Source organism: Vulpes lagopus, chromosome 19, assembly GCF_018345385.1.
Source record: "Vulpes lagopus strain Blue_001 chromosome 19, ASM1834538v1, whole genome shotgun sequence".
Taxonomy (NCBI): domain Eukaryota; kingdom Metazoa; phylum Chordata; class Mammalia; order Carnivora; family Canidae; genus Vulpes; species Vulpes lagopus.
The window spans coordinates 18,153,872-18,171,203 of record NC_054842.1 but is presented as its reverse complement, the minus strand read 5'-3'; the positions used below and the strand labels follow the sequence as shown (position 1 = coordinate 18,171,203).

Here is a 17,332-nt window from a genome sequence, read left to right as displayed (position 1 = left end):
ATATCTTAGCCATCTTCTAAAAATTTCTCTTTCAAATCTCCATCCAGCATCACCATGTCTCTCCCTTTCATTCACCTTCAAATGTCTCTAAATTATATCTGCCTTCTCAGTGTGCTCCATTCTGGCTGTGATTCCCATTGGTCCACTGAATCATCTTTTACTAGTGACTTAATACTGCTCATCCAATGGATGTCTTTGCAGTCCTGGTCTTACCTGCTCTCTGCAGTATCTTAGTTGTTGACTGTGGAAACCTTAGCTTCATTTGGCTCCCAGCTATTCCTTCAGTTTCATTTTCTAGTCAGCCAAATGTTAGGGTTTCATAAAACTGTCTAGACTCCCTTTTTCATTTCACTTTATAGCACTGTTCCTAGATTAACTCATCCAAGTTCATGATTTCAAACAACAAAATCTAGAGCTCCAGCCAAGATCTCTCTGAATCCTGGACCTGAGTATAGAGTGATCTACTAGTTAAACCACTTGGATATCTTTAGGTACCTCAAATACAATATGCTTTAAATGAAGCTCCTCCTCTCCTTACCTGTTCTACTTCTTCTTTTTTTTTTTTTTCTACTTCTATGCTCCTTAAATAAGTGAGGGCATTACCATTCAGGTGGGATTGCTAGCCAGTAAGCTAAAAGTTGGACTTGCCTCCACTTTCTTCCCAGACCCTTACCATATCCACTCTACCCTATTGATGTTACTTCCTTTGTATTGTTCACATCTGCCCATCTCTCTACAGGTCCCCAACCCTCTTCCCTGTGAATCTTTCACCAGCCACCACAAAAACCTCCCAACTTTTAGTTGCATGCTATTTTCTCCTACTTGAAATTGAATTGGTTTTCTATTGTTGCCATAAAAAATACCACAAACTTAGTAGCCTAAAACAACACAAATTTATTATCTTACTCTTCTGGACTTGATTAGTTCTAATCAAAGTGGTGTTGGCAGGGCTGCATTCCTTCTGGAGGCTCTGGGGGAGAATTTATTTTCTGACCTTTTCTGACTTCTGGAGGCCATTTGCCTTCCATGGCTTTTGCCTTTTTCTTGCCCATTCTTGCTTTTTTCATCACATCTCTTTGAGAAACTTTGTCTATTCTGCCTCCCTTTTATAAGCAGGTTTGTGATGACATTGGGTCCTCCTGGATAATCCAGGATACTCTCTCATCTCAAGATCCTTCATATAATCACATCTGCAAAGTCCCATAGTCCTGTATGGCAACATTCCAAGGATTAAGACAAAAGCATCTTTTGGGGCCATTGCTCTGTCCTCCACAGCAATCCTCCCTCACTCCCCACTCAATTTGACTTTAGATGATAGTGCCAGTGTCTTATTCTAAACCCTTCTTCCTGAGAGTCAAGTTTATCTGTTAGAACTGTGAACACTATTATCTCATTTTGTATTTACTTGATTAAAATCTGCCTCACAGTTAGTAGGTTCTATGAAAGCAGGACCAGCATTGGTTTTGCTCACTGATTTGTTTCCACACTCAGTGGAGTACTTGGCACAAATATGTCTTAAGTGATTGAATGAGCAGATAAGTAACAATGAATCTTAGGTCAGTTTCCCTGGAAAACAGACATAAGATGGAGAGATTAGCATGCATAAAGATGATTGGTATGTGCCCTTGAACCAGTACCTATGAGAGAGTGAAGGCACAGGCAGGCTGTTATATGGTAGCAACAAAGGCCTCTCCTAATCCCATGGGGCCACTGCAGCAAGGATGTCCTTTGAGGGCTGTCTTGATTCAAAGGACTGAGGCTGGGTCTTGGTATACCCTGAATAAACTAGCCATTTGATGTGAGCTGCCTCTGTAGAAGGAATGTAACTCTGAGTGAGGCAGGGGAAAACTTGGGTGAGGCAACTCTCTTTGGCCAAGGGCAATTTTGTGGAGAGGATCTCAAGTGTACCCTCAGTAGCCAAAACTCACAGTGGCTGGGGAATCAGTACGTCGGTCCCACCTGGGGATCCACAGGACACACAAGTGTCCACTTAGCAAACAGCCCTTTTTCTTTGGCTTGACAAAGAGTTCCTTTAAATGTGCTGCAACTAAAAAACAGGTTTTCCATTTTCATACCTGCTGTGCTGTGGTATCAGAATTTATTATTGACCCTGCAATGTGGGTTTAATTTGTTATAAGACACAAACCTTTTTCTTTTGATTTGAAATAATTAATATCTCAAAAAATATCCTTTTTTTGAAAATTAATTGATTTGTATTAAAAATCCCTTATTTGTTCAGAAAGTAATGCAGAAATAATAGAATATTTTTCCCCGCAAGTATACATAAAACTCTCTTATCAAGATAAATGATAAATGACATTATTTCAACTATGGCAGTATTACCAGTTACAAAATAGGGTATTGCTTATTTCTGAAACTTTAGCTCATCATAAATTGGAATTTTATTCTGTTTCCTACAGTTATTTTTAACATTTGATACTAGCAAATGGTATTCCTTCAATAAAATTATTTTGAAGTCAGACAAAAACACTCAATGACATTAAAGATATCTTTGGTAGAAATTATAGAGTGAAATTTATGAAAAGAGGAGTTTCTTTTAAGTTAAGTAGTTTAACACATAAGTTAGACAACAGGTATATGAATCAAATGTTTCTTTTTTTTTCCCCACAGGACAGAGGAGGATTGGGGAAAGTAGTAAGAGGTATTGCTTGATCAAAAGCTAGGATCTATAGAAGGACATAAAACCAAAGTAGATAAAAGGTATCCTGAAACCATAGATTAAAAAGAAATATGGAATGCTTTTGTAGATATAAGCATTGAAACTATTTTTGGGATATGGTAGATTTAGAAGTAAAGATGCATATAAAATAAAAGGTTATTTTATCAATCAGTGAACTGCTAACCAAGAACATCTGGAAGGTTAGGATCTAATTAGAGGTGATTAGTATAATATGAAAAAGCTCTTATATGTGGACATATGTCAAATGAGACACAAAAGGGTAATTATATAGAGGCAGAAAAATATGTTGATTGAAAATCAATCTCAAATGTAAAAGTCACCCATCTCAAGAAATTCAGTTTGGTTAAACAAACATATATTGGGTGTCTATTACTATGTTTTGGTCATTCTGCTAGGCAGATGGATACAAGACCTAGCAAAGCCAATCAGAGTCAATTAGACTCAATTATAGTACTTTAGTTGCAACAAAAGATGAAAGATAACCATTTCTATACTAGTGAGACTCCAGTCTTTTAATTTGAGTATCATATGAAACCTAACCACATTTTGTACTGTAAACTGGTGAAACAGAAAATGTTAAATTACATATGAATACATGACAACATTTAAGAATAGAACACAAGTTTTAAGTTCATTTTTGCTTACTAAACAATTACTAAAATATATGGATGATCAGAGCCACTAAATTGTAGATAAAATTCACCATTTTTATTAACTCAAATCTTTATGCTTTGTTTCTGTTATATCCGAATAAACATTCTTGTACCTAGGTGCTTTCCTTTAATTATATTTTTGAGGGATATCTTTTAACAAATATAATTAGTGGATCTTCTTCCCCCCTCCCCCCCGCTCCCTCTCCTCCTTCTTCTTCCCCTTCATCATCCCTCTCTTCCCCACCCCTTCCCTTTCCTCACCCTCCTCCTCTACCTCCTCCTCCCCTTCTCTTTCTTCCTCCTCCTCATTCTCCTCCTCCTCTTCACTATGAGCCTTAGGTTTCCCTTCCCTTCCCTTCCTTTCCCTTCCCTTCCCGTCTTCCTCCTCCTCCTCCTCCTCTCCTTCTTCTTCTTCTTCTTCTTCTTCTTCTTCTTCTTCTTCTTCTTCTTTCTTCTTCTTCTTCTTTCTTCTTCTTCTTCTTCTGTCTTCTTCTTCTCCTGAATATTCAGATACTTTGGGCTTCTTGATAGGAGCTACCTTTACAACATATTTCGTATATTTGTGCCTCAGTTGTACCCTTCCTAAATCTTCAGGTAGCAATCTCTCTCTCTCTCTCTCTCTCTTTAACTTTAGTAAGGTATACTTGACAAATAAAATTACATGCATTTGAAGTATATAATGTGTTGATTTGATATAGGTATGCATTGTGAAATGATTACCACCTTAAATTAATGAACATATCCATCACCTCACATTGTTCCATTTTGTATATGTGTGTGGTGAAACTACTTAAGATTTACTCTCTTAAAAAATAAAATATACAATAGAGCACTATTATCTATACTCATCATGCTGTACCTTAGATGCTCAGAACTTATTTATCTTATAACTAGCAATTTGTATCTTTTCACATCTTTTCCCTCACCCTCCATCTGGCACCATCATTCTACTCTCTATTTCTGTTTGATGTTTTTATTTTTCATTTTTTTGAGATGGTTTGATTTTTCTTTAGATGATTTGCTTTTACTGCTTGAATTCCTACATGCTTCGTTTAACCATCAGTTTTAACAATGTCATCAAGTATGTGTTGCTGATGATTATTTTCTTAATTTTATCTTATGGCACAGTTACATCTGATGAATGCTTTCATCAGATGATTATATATTACTTAATTTCAAGAATTACTTCTTTCTGTTATGTATATTTTCATTTCTGTTTGTCTTGCTCTTTGTTTTTCAGGAATATCTTTTTAAAAAATCTTTTATCTTTTGTCTTTCTTTTAGCTATTTGAAATCTCCTGGATACTTTCCTTTGTGTGATTTTGCTCAATCTTGAAATGTAAGCTAGATCTTCATTGTCTTTTCTTTTTTCCTTTCCTTCATGTTGCAATTTCTAGAGCATTTCATATATATAATGAGTTGAGTTTTCTCTTTTTTCATTCAGCTTCTTCACTTTATTTAGCATTTCTTTGTGATCTATTATTTCTTAGGTAATAAGTTACCTTAAATTTTTTCAGACCCTGCGGACTAATTTATCTTAATTGTTCATCTGTTTCTTGGGGAGAGGTTATTTCCACTCCTACTGTAGTAGCCAGCTTCTTTGCCCTTTCTTATTACTCTCTGTTTCTCTCTCCATCTCTCTTCTTTCTTTCAATCATACTTCAGTTTCTTTTGTGTGAGAATGGGTGATAACATTATCAGTCTATAAGTCTAAGCTACACATTATTTTCTGGTTATCACCAATTTTTGATGGGAGAAAGTCTAGTCATGCAAGCTTTTTGCTAACACATCCTGCAGACAGGGATAAGGGCAATTTTCTGCTTTATTTGGGCTTTATTCCCCCTCTACAAAATATATTATTTTTCTAGAGGTCATGCCCTCTCTTAGTGTTAGACATTTCAAATCTTTCAGTAAATTACGTAAGTCACAGAGTTCATATAGTGATCTTAGGTTAGCCACCATCCTCCTCACTTAACCTATGGCTGTTTGATTTGACTAGAGGGCCAGGTCATTTGAAAATGAGGATGGAATCATATCTCTTCACGTCCTCCTCTCCCTTCCTTTTGTGGTTGAAATCTGGGTCTGTACAGTGATACTGCTACTTCTTTACACTGTCCTGTACCTATTCCTTTCTATTCTTGAAATCAAAGTTTTGTTAGATGGACTTCAGGAGTATGACACTTACTTTCGCAAAGATATTTTTTTTCCCTGAAGTACAAGAAAGCTTGTTGATAGTTATATGTGTATCAGTGTATATACTGATATGATAGTTACTTTTTATCATTTAATATAGAAATTTCTTTTCTACTTTTTTCTGTTCTTTTATTGTTTTTAGAGACAAAGAATAAAAATATCCTTGATCATAACTCCATCAGCTTTAACTGAAAGTTTTCTTTTTTTTAACTGAAAGTTTTCAACTCATTTCTTAACTAGCCTAATGTGGCTATATTATTTTTAAAATTTAAAAATAATAAAAATTATTTTAAAATTTACAAAAACTCTTAGTGTAATCACTACTTATGATGCCAAGTTTATTCAGGGATAAATCATTGCTCCAGTTTATTGAAATTTAAACAAAACTTAGTTTATGCTCACAGCTTAAAATGTGGAAAATAAATAGAATTGAAATCCCAAGGTTTACTGAACTTTGTGAACAGGTTCCCAAATTCGTTGGAAATGTTACAGGGAATTATTTTTGAATAAAGACTGGAAAGACATTCTAAAATGTTTGTATAAAAGGGTAGGGGGGGTAATTAATTAAGATTTTTCTTTTTAAAAAGAGAATAAAATATCAATGGAAAGTTATGACAAGAACAACTAAAATATTTTTATCTAGTAGATCATTGTTTGGGAAATTATTTTCTAATAAAAAGGTGGTTAGAAATATAATAAAGAACTGTCATAAAAACACTTCTCTTCCACAACTTGGTTGTAATGGTGTTAAATTATTTCCATTCCAATGCAAATTATGTCTTGAAAAACTTGAATGGATATATTCTTACTTCAAGCAGTTATTAACATATTTGTTATTTTTATTTTATCATCGTTTTTTTACAATCCAATCTCAGCAGAGTGACACAAAGAACTTCTTTTGATCTCAATATTTAGGGTAAATTTGGAAGACAAATTTGTTAAAAAATATATCACTACTTTTATCTCCAAAAGGCAGTTTATTCACACACATGCTCTGAAAACCATAACCTGTCAGGTCATGCCATTCCTCTGTACTTCTGTCCATGAAGATGAGAGTTTTCCCAGGAGAGAACAGGGAGCCAGCAGAGTTAAAATTGGCAAAAAGGGCACGAAACACATGTGTTTGGGGTGTCAGAGAGAGCAGAAAGTATGAGCATCCATAACTGAGTGCCTGCACTCCTCATTTGCTGCTGCCTGAATGTTTACTGGTGTAAGATTATAAAGGTTTCGACTGGCAGTATTCTTTCTTGGGCTCTGTATTTTTAGGAAACAAGTAATTCAACTTTTCAAGAAGGAATATGTCAAATTATGAAAGACGAAGAAATTGATTGATTTTGGGGAAAATGAGTTAGATACATTATTTGCACTTCGACATATTTACTGTGAAATGAAAGTACATCTGTTTCTAAATAGCCCTTTGCACCGCAAAACAGGTAAAAGTCAAAAGAGTGAAAATATCACCTGGATAGGTGGTAGATGCATCTAGAAATTGGATTTTCAGAGGACTCTAAACAAGGTCAAAGGGTGGCAACATAAAATAATTTCATACTGTTTATATAAACTGCATTATGTGCTATTCTGAAATGGAACACATTTTGTAACAACTAAAAATCACTGAATATTACATCAGTTATTTCATATATGGATGACAGATTTGCATCAGTGCAATATAATACGGTCAACACAGTGAAATCAGTATAGGTCTTTGTTTTCAGTTCTGAAGGTATTTTAAAACCTGTACTGCCTCTAAATTACACTGACTAATATTTTACTGCATCGATAAGGGTAAATCAGGACGCTATATTTCATTACATTGATTAAATGAAACATTTCATGTGTAACTATACAGAATCATATGCTGACTCTAGTCTTAAAAAACAAAGCATTAATTTAATAGCCTTATTTTATAGATATGGAAACTGAGACCCAGATGTGATACCTTCTCATCCTACCTACTAGACTTTCTGTTACTCACTATATCATATTGTCTTTCCTAAAAATCCTTTGATGTGGAAATGATATTGGAGATACTTGTCTAGGTATGCTGGATGCTATGTTAAGTAATGGATGATGGATAAAGACTCTACTGAATTAGTTAATGGACATGAGAGCTTTTTATGCCCTGTATATATACCCCTATAAATTATGAATTCTAAAATTCAGCTTGTTTCTCATTAGCATCTCTTCTTCCAGTGCCATGAGCTTACCTTCACACTAGCCAAGAGATTGTCCTTCCCTGAGCCTCATGGTCTCAGGGTTTTCTCCTTATATGACAAAGCAGATAGTGGCCTAGAAGTTAGTGTGTATTTTGCTATATGTAACTAAAAATCTTACTACCAAATGTTTAGCTAATGAAGACATTTATTTATCTCACATAGCAAAAATGATGTCTATGAGACATTAAAGTGAAAATGTCAAGCTAGGTAGGTGGACCTTGAGTCTGCAGTTCTGAGACAAGGCCAAGCTAGAGATATGGGATGAAATTGCTTAGGAGGAGTGACTGGAGGACTAAAGGGATTAGATAGAAATCAGGAGGAGAGGGGGAAACTAAGGGTGTATGAAGTGTGAACTACAGAAAACAGGATAGTTATATCCTAGAAGAGATGTCAGGAAAGGAGTGGTCTATTGTATCAACAGGTGCTTGGATGTCAAGAAACAGCTAGTTAATATGGTATCTGTTCCTTATTTTATTATTTTATTTTATTTTTATTTTATCTTATGGACTACTGACCTTTTTTCTTTCTTGTTCCATATTTTGAAACTCCTTACATTTAATGGACACTTTTAAATATTGGGAATTTTAATCAGCCCATATATTGATTAAGAGATCTATTTTGGGGTAGGGAAGAATTTTGTGTCCTTCAGATATCACCTCTAAGTGACTACCTATTTTTAAAAAATGAGATAGAATTAAAATCTCCCAATCAATATTTCAGGTAGAGTAATTTCTTTACTCAGTCCCATGTGAGGAAAAGTAATGAGATTATTCTATTAATTCAGAAAAACAAACTGAAGATTTAGTTCTGAAGAGAGAGAAGCAAAGGTGAGAAAATGAAATCTTTATTTTTTTTTTTTTTTTTTTTAAATTTTATTTATTTATGATAGTCATACAGAGAGAAAGAGAGAGAGGCAGAGACACAGGCAGAGGGAGAAGCAGGCTCCATGCGCCGGGAGCCTGATGTGGGATTCGATCCCGGGTCTCCAGGATCGCGCCCTGGGCCAAAGGCAGGCGCCAAACCGCTGCGCCACCCAGGGATCCCAGAGAAAATGAAATCTTTAGAATCTTTTTGGACTTTCTAGTACAAATCATCTGAGCTTCTATATATTGAATGCTTAATGTTATAAATTCAAGCTACATCTCATTAAAGCATGTTTTGGTACAACACCCTTAAGGCCCAAGGTGCCAAAGATCACTAGGTTGTTGAAAACTTCTCTGACTCAGGATCTGTTGTTGTCACAAGTCCAGTAGAACAGGAAGAGAAACCTAAGCATGTGCTAATGATCAATCACTATGTACTTTCACATGGATTATCTCTTTTAATAGTGAAATGGCCTTATGAAGGGTATTACTAAGCTCTTTTAGGAGCACATAAATTGTGTTTCAGAGCGATTAGGTAGCTTGCCCAAAATCACACGATTAGTAAGTACCAAGGTCAGGGTTTGAACATATAGCTGTCTGACTCAAACTCTCTTACATCTCCTTTTTTTTAAAATATTTTTATTTATTTATGATAATCACAGAGAAAGAGAGAGAGAGAGAGAGAGAGAGAGAGAGAGAGAGAGGCAGAGACACAGGCAGAGGGAGAAGCAGGCTCCATGCACCGGGAGCCCGATGTGGGATTTGATCCCGGGTCTCCAGGATGGCGCCCTGGGCCAAAGGCAGGTGCCAAACTGCTGCACCACCCAGGGATCCCTCCTTTTCTTAATGTAAGACCTTTCTGGCCTCTTTGATCTCCTGAGGCTGCCCTCACACATTCAGACATGTGTAGAAGAGAGCAACCAGGGATTCCTCTGTCTAGTAGTGTTTGGGGGTCCGTTTAGAGCTAAGGCTGCTCATGAGCAAAAGATCTTAACTGATGATTCATTGAGATAGACCTTTGGCTTCAGAGGAATGCAAAAAGGAGACAAATCCAGGTGAAAATCTCCAGGCATGCTGGAATCATGGGACCGGAGGAGAAAGAGCATCTCAGGACACATTCTGTTTTTGTCTCAAACCCTCTCCTGTCTAAGGAAATTGCTTTTTCTCAGAATAATCCCATAGCTTCAGGAGATTCCCAAAGAACTTGAAGATTGATGGTATGAGCCTGATAATGGGCGAGCAAGTCTGTGGCATTTGGGTTCTCCTTTATCATTAACTGTAACTTAATGAAGACATTGTATGTGTGTGTCTGTGTGTCTGTGTGTATTAATAATATATTATATTCCTAAGAGTATAGGGTTGAATTATATCTCTCCAAAATTCATATGTTGCAGCCCCAACATCAAGTACCTCAGAGTATGACTTTATTTGAAAAAAGGATCTTTGCAGATATAATTGGTTAAATTATGATGAAGTCATTAGGGTCAACCTTAATCCAATATAACTGAGATCCTTATAAGAAGGGGAACTTGGACATAGAGACAAGCATACAGGGAGAGACCTATGTGAAGATAAAGGTAGGGATGCTTCTCCAAGCCAGGGAACGTTAAAGATTGCCAGCAAATGTGTGTGTGTTTGTGTGTGTGTGTGTTATTTACATAATTTTTCTGATGAGTTTTAGTTTCTATTGGAAAGATGCAGATTGTCTGGGACACGGTCTCAGCCTACAACCTGATCACTATAATGTTTTTTACAATTCTCATGGATAACTGTTTCTTAACATTTTATCGTCTTTCCTGGATCTCAGTGAAATAGCAAATACAATGTGCATTTGAAGCCACCCTTTATAGTTTTGGCTATCATCAAGGTGTATACTATATATTATAATTGGTGCTAAGAACTGGAGCAAGAGTGAAAGCGAGTAAGTGGACAAGGGACAGGGGCTATATGTGATCCATAACGAGGACAAATCAGTTTTCTCATTGACCAGACTGATACTTTATGAAGAATGCACTCTGTGTGAACAAACACTTCTCACTTTCATTAGGAGGAAGACTGGCTTCTCTCTGGGTGATGGAAATGATAAATAATCTTAGAGAGGGTAGGCTGTTTATTATACACTGGTGCATTCACAAAGCGCTTGGTCAACTCTCCTGGAACAACATAATTGGACCAGCTGTCCATTCTGGTCTTCAAAAGTTTTTTGACACAGGAAGGCATTCTGTTGGCAAAGTCATGAGTGATGCAATTCATATCACAGTCTAACATTCAGAATCAGACTGGGGGGTCTCCTGGTGACTTGATCTTTCACACTATCTCTCAGACTCTCGAATAGGTATTAGCAGTCATACCATTGTGGAGTAGAATGTCCTGACCCTTTTACAGACATACAGGTGGGCTTCAGTTGGAAGTCTGTACCTCCCCGTATTATGTACAAAATATTTTCCCTATGTGTATGGATAAATTTTAGTAGTGAGACTTCATAGCTTTCAATGGATTCTCCAAAGGTTTTATACCTTTTGTGCCCCCACAAAAAATAAAACAGAGGCAAGTTCCATTGGAATTCTCTAAGCATGTGTACCATTAGCCTTATTTTTCTTTTTGCTGGTGGTCATCACAGAGGAGGTGCCAAGACATACTTTTGTGAACACCATTTTTAAAAGCACCAGAGATCCCAGGTGTTGTGTGCACCATGTACTATTCTATGAGAGAAAACTGTTTCATGTTACAGAACATTGCAGCACGCATGAATGACTGGACAATGCAGTGAGTGTGCCACTATCCTGGCCAAATGACATTAATCACTTAATTCACCAAGAATCTAAGAATGTTAGAAGTTGTCTTATGTAAAGTTAACTTTGTTCATGTCTATATTCAAGAACTTCTGTCTCTGACAGAAAGTAGACATGATTCTAAGCCATTGTCATTAGTCAGATGCCTGCAAATCAATGTCTTGCTGCAAACCATCTCAGTTTTACACTGGGAGCTAGATTTGCAATTGTTAATATGACATGTACCCACCTGTTAGCTAGATTCATCAACTGTGAAAAATTCTTTGAAAAAATATGAGACAAAAATATTCTGAGCTGTCTTACCTTATTGATAACAGATGCTGAGACTTAGGGTCAAAAATGTTTATTAAAGTTTTTTTTTTTTTTTAAGTTGCCTAGGAAAGGACCAGATATAACTCTTTCAGAGTGGAGTTGGATTTTGTCCAGCTTGGGCGAAAAGGGTCAAATTAGACTTTGGTATAATCCAGCATCATACTTCTATGAATAATTTTATTTTTATAACTTTTTCAAGTTAGTTTAGTTATTTGAGAATTTAAAAAAAGTTGTATTTAAAAACATGAATAATAAAAAAAAAATAAAAAAAAATAAAAACATGAATAAAATTCAACATAAATGAGTACTGGGAAAAGTACTATCTTCAGGAATGGCAAAGTAAGGTATTAATACCTTAAGTATATAATTACCTTTTAAAATTAAATATGAAAAATTTTCCCGCAATTAAAAAAATACCCATAAGACAGTTCCCAAAGAATAAATACAGTTGAATGTGACAAATATGTGAAGAAATTTTAATTTCACTCATAATTAAAGAAATTCAAAATACTCAGTTATTTTTATACCCTGATATTTAAAAGTTAGAAGTGATAATACTAAGTATTGCGAAAGATTTGGAGAAATGATACACTCATAAATAGCACCATTTGTTTAGATGGCAATCTGTCAATAAGTCACAAAATCTTTAAAGTGTACATGCCTTTTGAGAAAGAAATTATATTCATAAATATATTCATTCAAGGACATTTTTAGTGAAAAATATATTATTTATAATAATACTTATGATACAAAATAGTTAAAAATCTCTTTTATCTCCAAAATAAGGATTGTTTAGTTGTGATACTATCAAATGATAGAATATTAAGCAGACTTTTAAGATTTAAGTGTGGAATTACATTATAGCATAGGCATATTTTTGCAGTCATACCATTGTGCACACATTATACCATTTTTGCACACTTTAAAGAAATAGAAAACAGATTATGATACTATATATTTGCATAAATACGTCTAGCTTTCTATCTACAAAATAGAGGGAAAATCTAAAAGGGCATACATCAAATGTTGACAGTGGTTATTTCAAAACAGTGGAAATATGAATTGTATCTCTATTCAGTTTTGCTTCTGTGTGTTCAAGTCTTTCTACAATGAGCATCCATTGTTTATATAACAGAAGTAAAAATGAATTTTAGAAATCCCATGTGCATTTTCGTTTATTCTTTTAGCATTGGCAAACTATTTGAAGATTCTCTGGGTACTGACATAGAAGTGTATTTGTGTTGAAGAGAAAAAAATATGTAGGTGCTTTCTGATCCTCAACTCCATTGAAAAAGAGAGTTTGGCAATTTATGATCAAGTAGAATAAATAAGTAAAATTGCAGGATTTTTGTCGAGTAACATAAACAGGAAATAAAACTTCAGGATATTGGGAATAATGAAGGGGCCAGTCTGGGAAAGTCAGAGTTTCCAAGTGTCTGTGGAAGGTGACTTAATCCAGGTGATGTATATCTGGCTAGTTTCATCAAATATAAAAGTGTTTTATGGTAAAAATTTTTGCACCTTTCTGATTAGATTTCTCCCTTACTAGTCATCTTACTCATTGTTATGTGGCCAGTTGAAACCTTCTATGAAGTAACTAAGCATATAATTTCTACTGCAACCAAAAAGCAGAGAAAACAAAAGTTTTACTTAACTGTACCAACAAGAAGAAACCTTTTCTGATTTCCATAGATTTAAAACCTGCTGCAGAACTTGCTAGGCTGGCATTACCTGACCCTTACATACTTCTGTGTACACTTAGCTGAAGTCTGTTGGAAATATTTTCTTCATAGCAGCCACGTAGCTTTGAAGGGGAGGAAAGTCTTTGATCAATAAGAACCTTGACAAGTATGGTTTTAAAGAATTCTGACGACTCCAAGTTGTTCAAAGAAAGGTTATTTAGGGTAATCTCAATTCACGCTGCCAAAATTTCACAGAGTGCCTTAGGAGAGTATGTGTCCAAGAAGAGTTTCTTTTCTTGTCTTGCCCCTCACTTGATATCCTTAAGCAAGATTCCATATGTGGTTCGCAAGAGAGTTCTAATGTTTCCACATCTTATTCTTGGTAACAGGTAATAAATTAAGCCAGAATGGAAAACAGAAATGGGAAAAGGCCTAATAATGGCTAAGCTTTTAATCAATAAAACTGGGGTTTTTCCAATGGACAGATAAAATCCTGCCTTAGAAATTTCTCTGAAGCACTCATTGGATGTGAGTTGTTTTTTTCCTTGTTCTGTTTATTCTGCATGCTATTAAAAATTCAGCAAAAGTAATTTGACAAAATCATAATTACATTAAATCAGTTAATATTTTAAGCAAACATTTGCTATAGTTTTATAACAACTTTGTTTTAGAAAATAGAAAGGCAATAAAGATTATCCATTATCTTCCTGTCCAGAAATGATCACTTTTAATATTTTTATATATTTTAATCTGTCTTTATATACATAGCAGTTTTGAAAATTGAAATAAAATTTGCATACTGCTTTGTAACTAGATTTTCAAAGCTATGAATATTTAAAACATTCCTTGGTACCAGGGTGGCTCGGTCATTTAAGTGTCTGACTCTTGGTTTTGACTCAGGTCATGATCTCAGGATTGTGAGATCGAGCCCCAAGTCAGACTCCATGCTGGATGTAGAACATTCTTAAGTTTCCCTCTTTCTTTGTACCCTCCCACCTCTAAAACAAAACAAAACAAAACAAAAACACAAAAAAACATTTCTGAAATATTTTTTGAGAGAAAAAGAAAGCTACATAGTATTTTTTTCCCCAAACTTTCATTGAAAATCCAGGACATATGCTGTATCCCTTTTCTGAAGAGCACCTTATACAAATGGAGGCTGTGGACACCACTTCACCTAAACTGAGGATGTTATTTTCTCAAACTTCAGTTCCCCAGAATTCATCATGGCATGGTCTTGGATCAAACTCTTAGCATCAATGTCCTGGCTGGAGTGGTAGATGCCAATGGTCAGATGGAGGAAAAATCTGTGGATGGAGTCTTGTCCTAGACAGCCCCAGATATCCCCTAGGCCACTATGATTTTGTCAGCTTCACTGAAATATTGGTTCTAGTGGCCAAGATGCTTGTCCATGGCAACAAAGAAGCCCATACCATGATATTCCTTTAGCTAGATTCCATTGGAGAAGTACTCACCAGGAGCTTTAGTGGTAGCAGCCAGCAGGGAGCCCATCATGACTGTGGGGGCCTCAAGGGCCAAGGCACTGGTTATATGGCCAACATTTTGGATTCTTCCATCAGCAGTGACAGGAACATCAAAGTGCCATGCATATTCTAACAACTTGTTCATTGCTATTGCTTGGGACCATTTACAGCCCAGCACTTCCAGCATGATGCAGATGGAGCCACTGCTCATGCCCGCCCGCAGAGTATCTATGCCAACATCAATGAGGTTCTTGGTCTGAGAGGCATGACCACATTCCTCTCTAATAACTTGGAGACTGAGGTGTTTCTTTTTGATGTACTTGTTGATCTAGGAGATGGAGTTTCCCTGGGAAGAATCCAAAACTACTAAGTCCACAAAACTAACCCTCATTGGTTAGCAGGTCAGCTGATACTTGTCATCTTCATGAGTATCAGTGGCTGCTCCATGTAGCAGCTACTTCTTCATATCTTTGAAGGCCAGTAGGTGATCCTGCTTTTTCTTCAGGTCTGTCTGGCCAACGATGTCTACCATTTCATTGTCTTCGTTTACAACAGGTAACTTTCCCTTCCTTCTTGCTGCACTGCAGAGTTTAGTTTGCTTCCTTCAATGTGATGCCTGCAGGGGCTACCACCAAATCTTCCTCTTTCATCATGATCTCTTCCAAAAATCAGTCGTGCTCCTCCTCCTTGAGAAAATCAACTGCCCATACAGCCTGTATGCCCACAAGCCTGTGCTTGTGGTTGGGATACCATAGATGCCATGCTGGGCTTTGGCTTCAAACACATCCCACACTCAATCCTCAGGGCTGAGGACACAGGGTCTTTGATGAATCCTTGCTCATATTTCTTTACTTTCTGAACTTTGTTGGCTTTGGAATTCAGGTATACAGTTGTAATAGATGAAGCCAATACCTCCTGTAAGGGCCTTTGCTAAGGCCAGACCAGCCTCTGTGACTGTGTCCATGGCTGAGGAAGCCAGTGGGGTCTTCAGAGTGATCTTTTTGTTTTAATTTTAAAGTATTTTTAAAATTTTATTTTATTTTTAAGTAAACTCTACACCCAACATAGGGCTTAAACTCATAACCCCAAGATCAAGAGTTGCATGCTCTACTGACTGAGCAGCCAGAGTGATCTTTCTTATCAGAGCAGAGGTCAGGTCCATCTGGTCTGCAGTGAGTCAGCATACCCAGTGAGAATGTGAAAGTCATTGTAGGTGATGCCATCCCCACACTTAACTGTCCCCATGGACAGCTAATGTTCCATGAGCCTGCTATTTGGGACATAGATGTGCCCCTGTTAATCAGGTAGTGTGCCATGACCAGTGTGTGACAAAGCTGCATGTGGCTGAAGACCTGGCTGCAGAGCAGAATTTCTTAATTTATGCAGATCTCCTATTCTAAAAATATGTGAGAGAGAAATCAGTCACCCTCTCTGATTTTTCCCACTCATTTTCTCTCCTTACTCTGGGAAACGAACAAGGGGTAGTGTGGAAGGGGGATGGGGTGACTGGGTGACGAGCATTGAGGGGGGCACTTGATGGGATGAACACTGGGTGTTATACCATATGTTGGCAAATTGAACTCCAACAAAAAATACATATTAAAAAAGAGATAAATCAGTGATCTAGGCACTGTGAAGATAGAGTGGATAGTGAGATACAGTGGGTGATCTCAGTCAGCTTGTATTCTAGTAGTGAAAGAGCCAGCAAGGAGTAAACAGAAATGAAAATGCCTCTCATGAGCCATGTAAAAGAGAGAAAATCCAGACCATGCTCATGGAGTGTCAAGGGATAAGACAGAAACTCTGATTTGGAGGGTCAGAAGGGGGTGATATAATGGTCAGTATGAGAGCAGACTGCTTCTTACACCATGTCATTGTGATCAAGTTCAAATGAGTTAACACCTATGAGTTAACGCCTAAAATAGTGCCTATCATATACTAAGTACTCAGAAGATTCCACTCTTCTTAGTGTTGTTGTTATAGTCAATACTGTAATTGTATGGCAATTGGAAGAAAACACTGGCTACAATGCCACTGATATGAACTCTTTTCTGACTTCAGCCCCCAAATTCAATAGGCCATTAGTTTCTATAGCAAATGGCCTTCAAAACTCAGCTACTGATATCAAGAAGTCAAGCTGGCTGCCATCCATTAGGCCCCGGTTAACATTTCCCCTCCAATTTTCATTTGCCGAAAATGATCCAAGGAGCCATAAACTTGAAGAGAGTATTTAATTACTTCAATAAAATAGGCCCATGGTCTTCCATGCTGGCTTAATAACTACATTTCCATGCTTTTGGAATCACTTACAATATGCATTTTAAACCAGTGACACTTATTTCCTTTTATTATTGTTCCCACTCTGTTAATATGTGTTTATCTTATTTCAGTCTCGGTAGCCTTGAAACAAGTACTTATTAATCAGAAGCCATTTAA

The 17,332-nt window shown here is 36.5% G+C and overlaps 1 pseudogene; it reads right to left on the bottom strand.

The window, feature by feature from the left end:
- Positions 1-1,552: 1,552 nt before the first annotated feature.
- Positions 1,553-16,141, bottom strand: LOC121479073 (annotated as a pseudogene).
- Between the last annotated feature and the right edge of the window lie 1,191 nt (positions 16,142-17,332).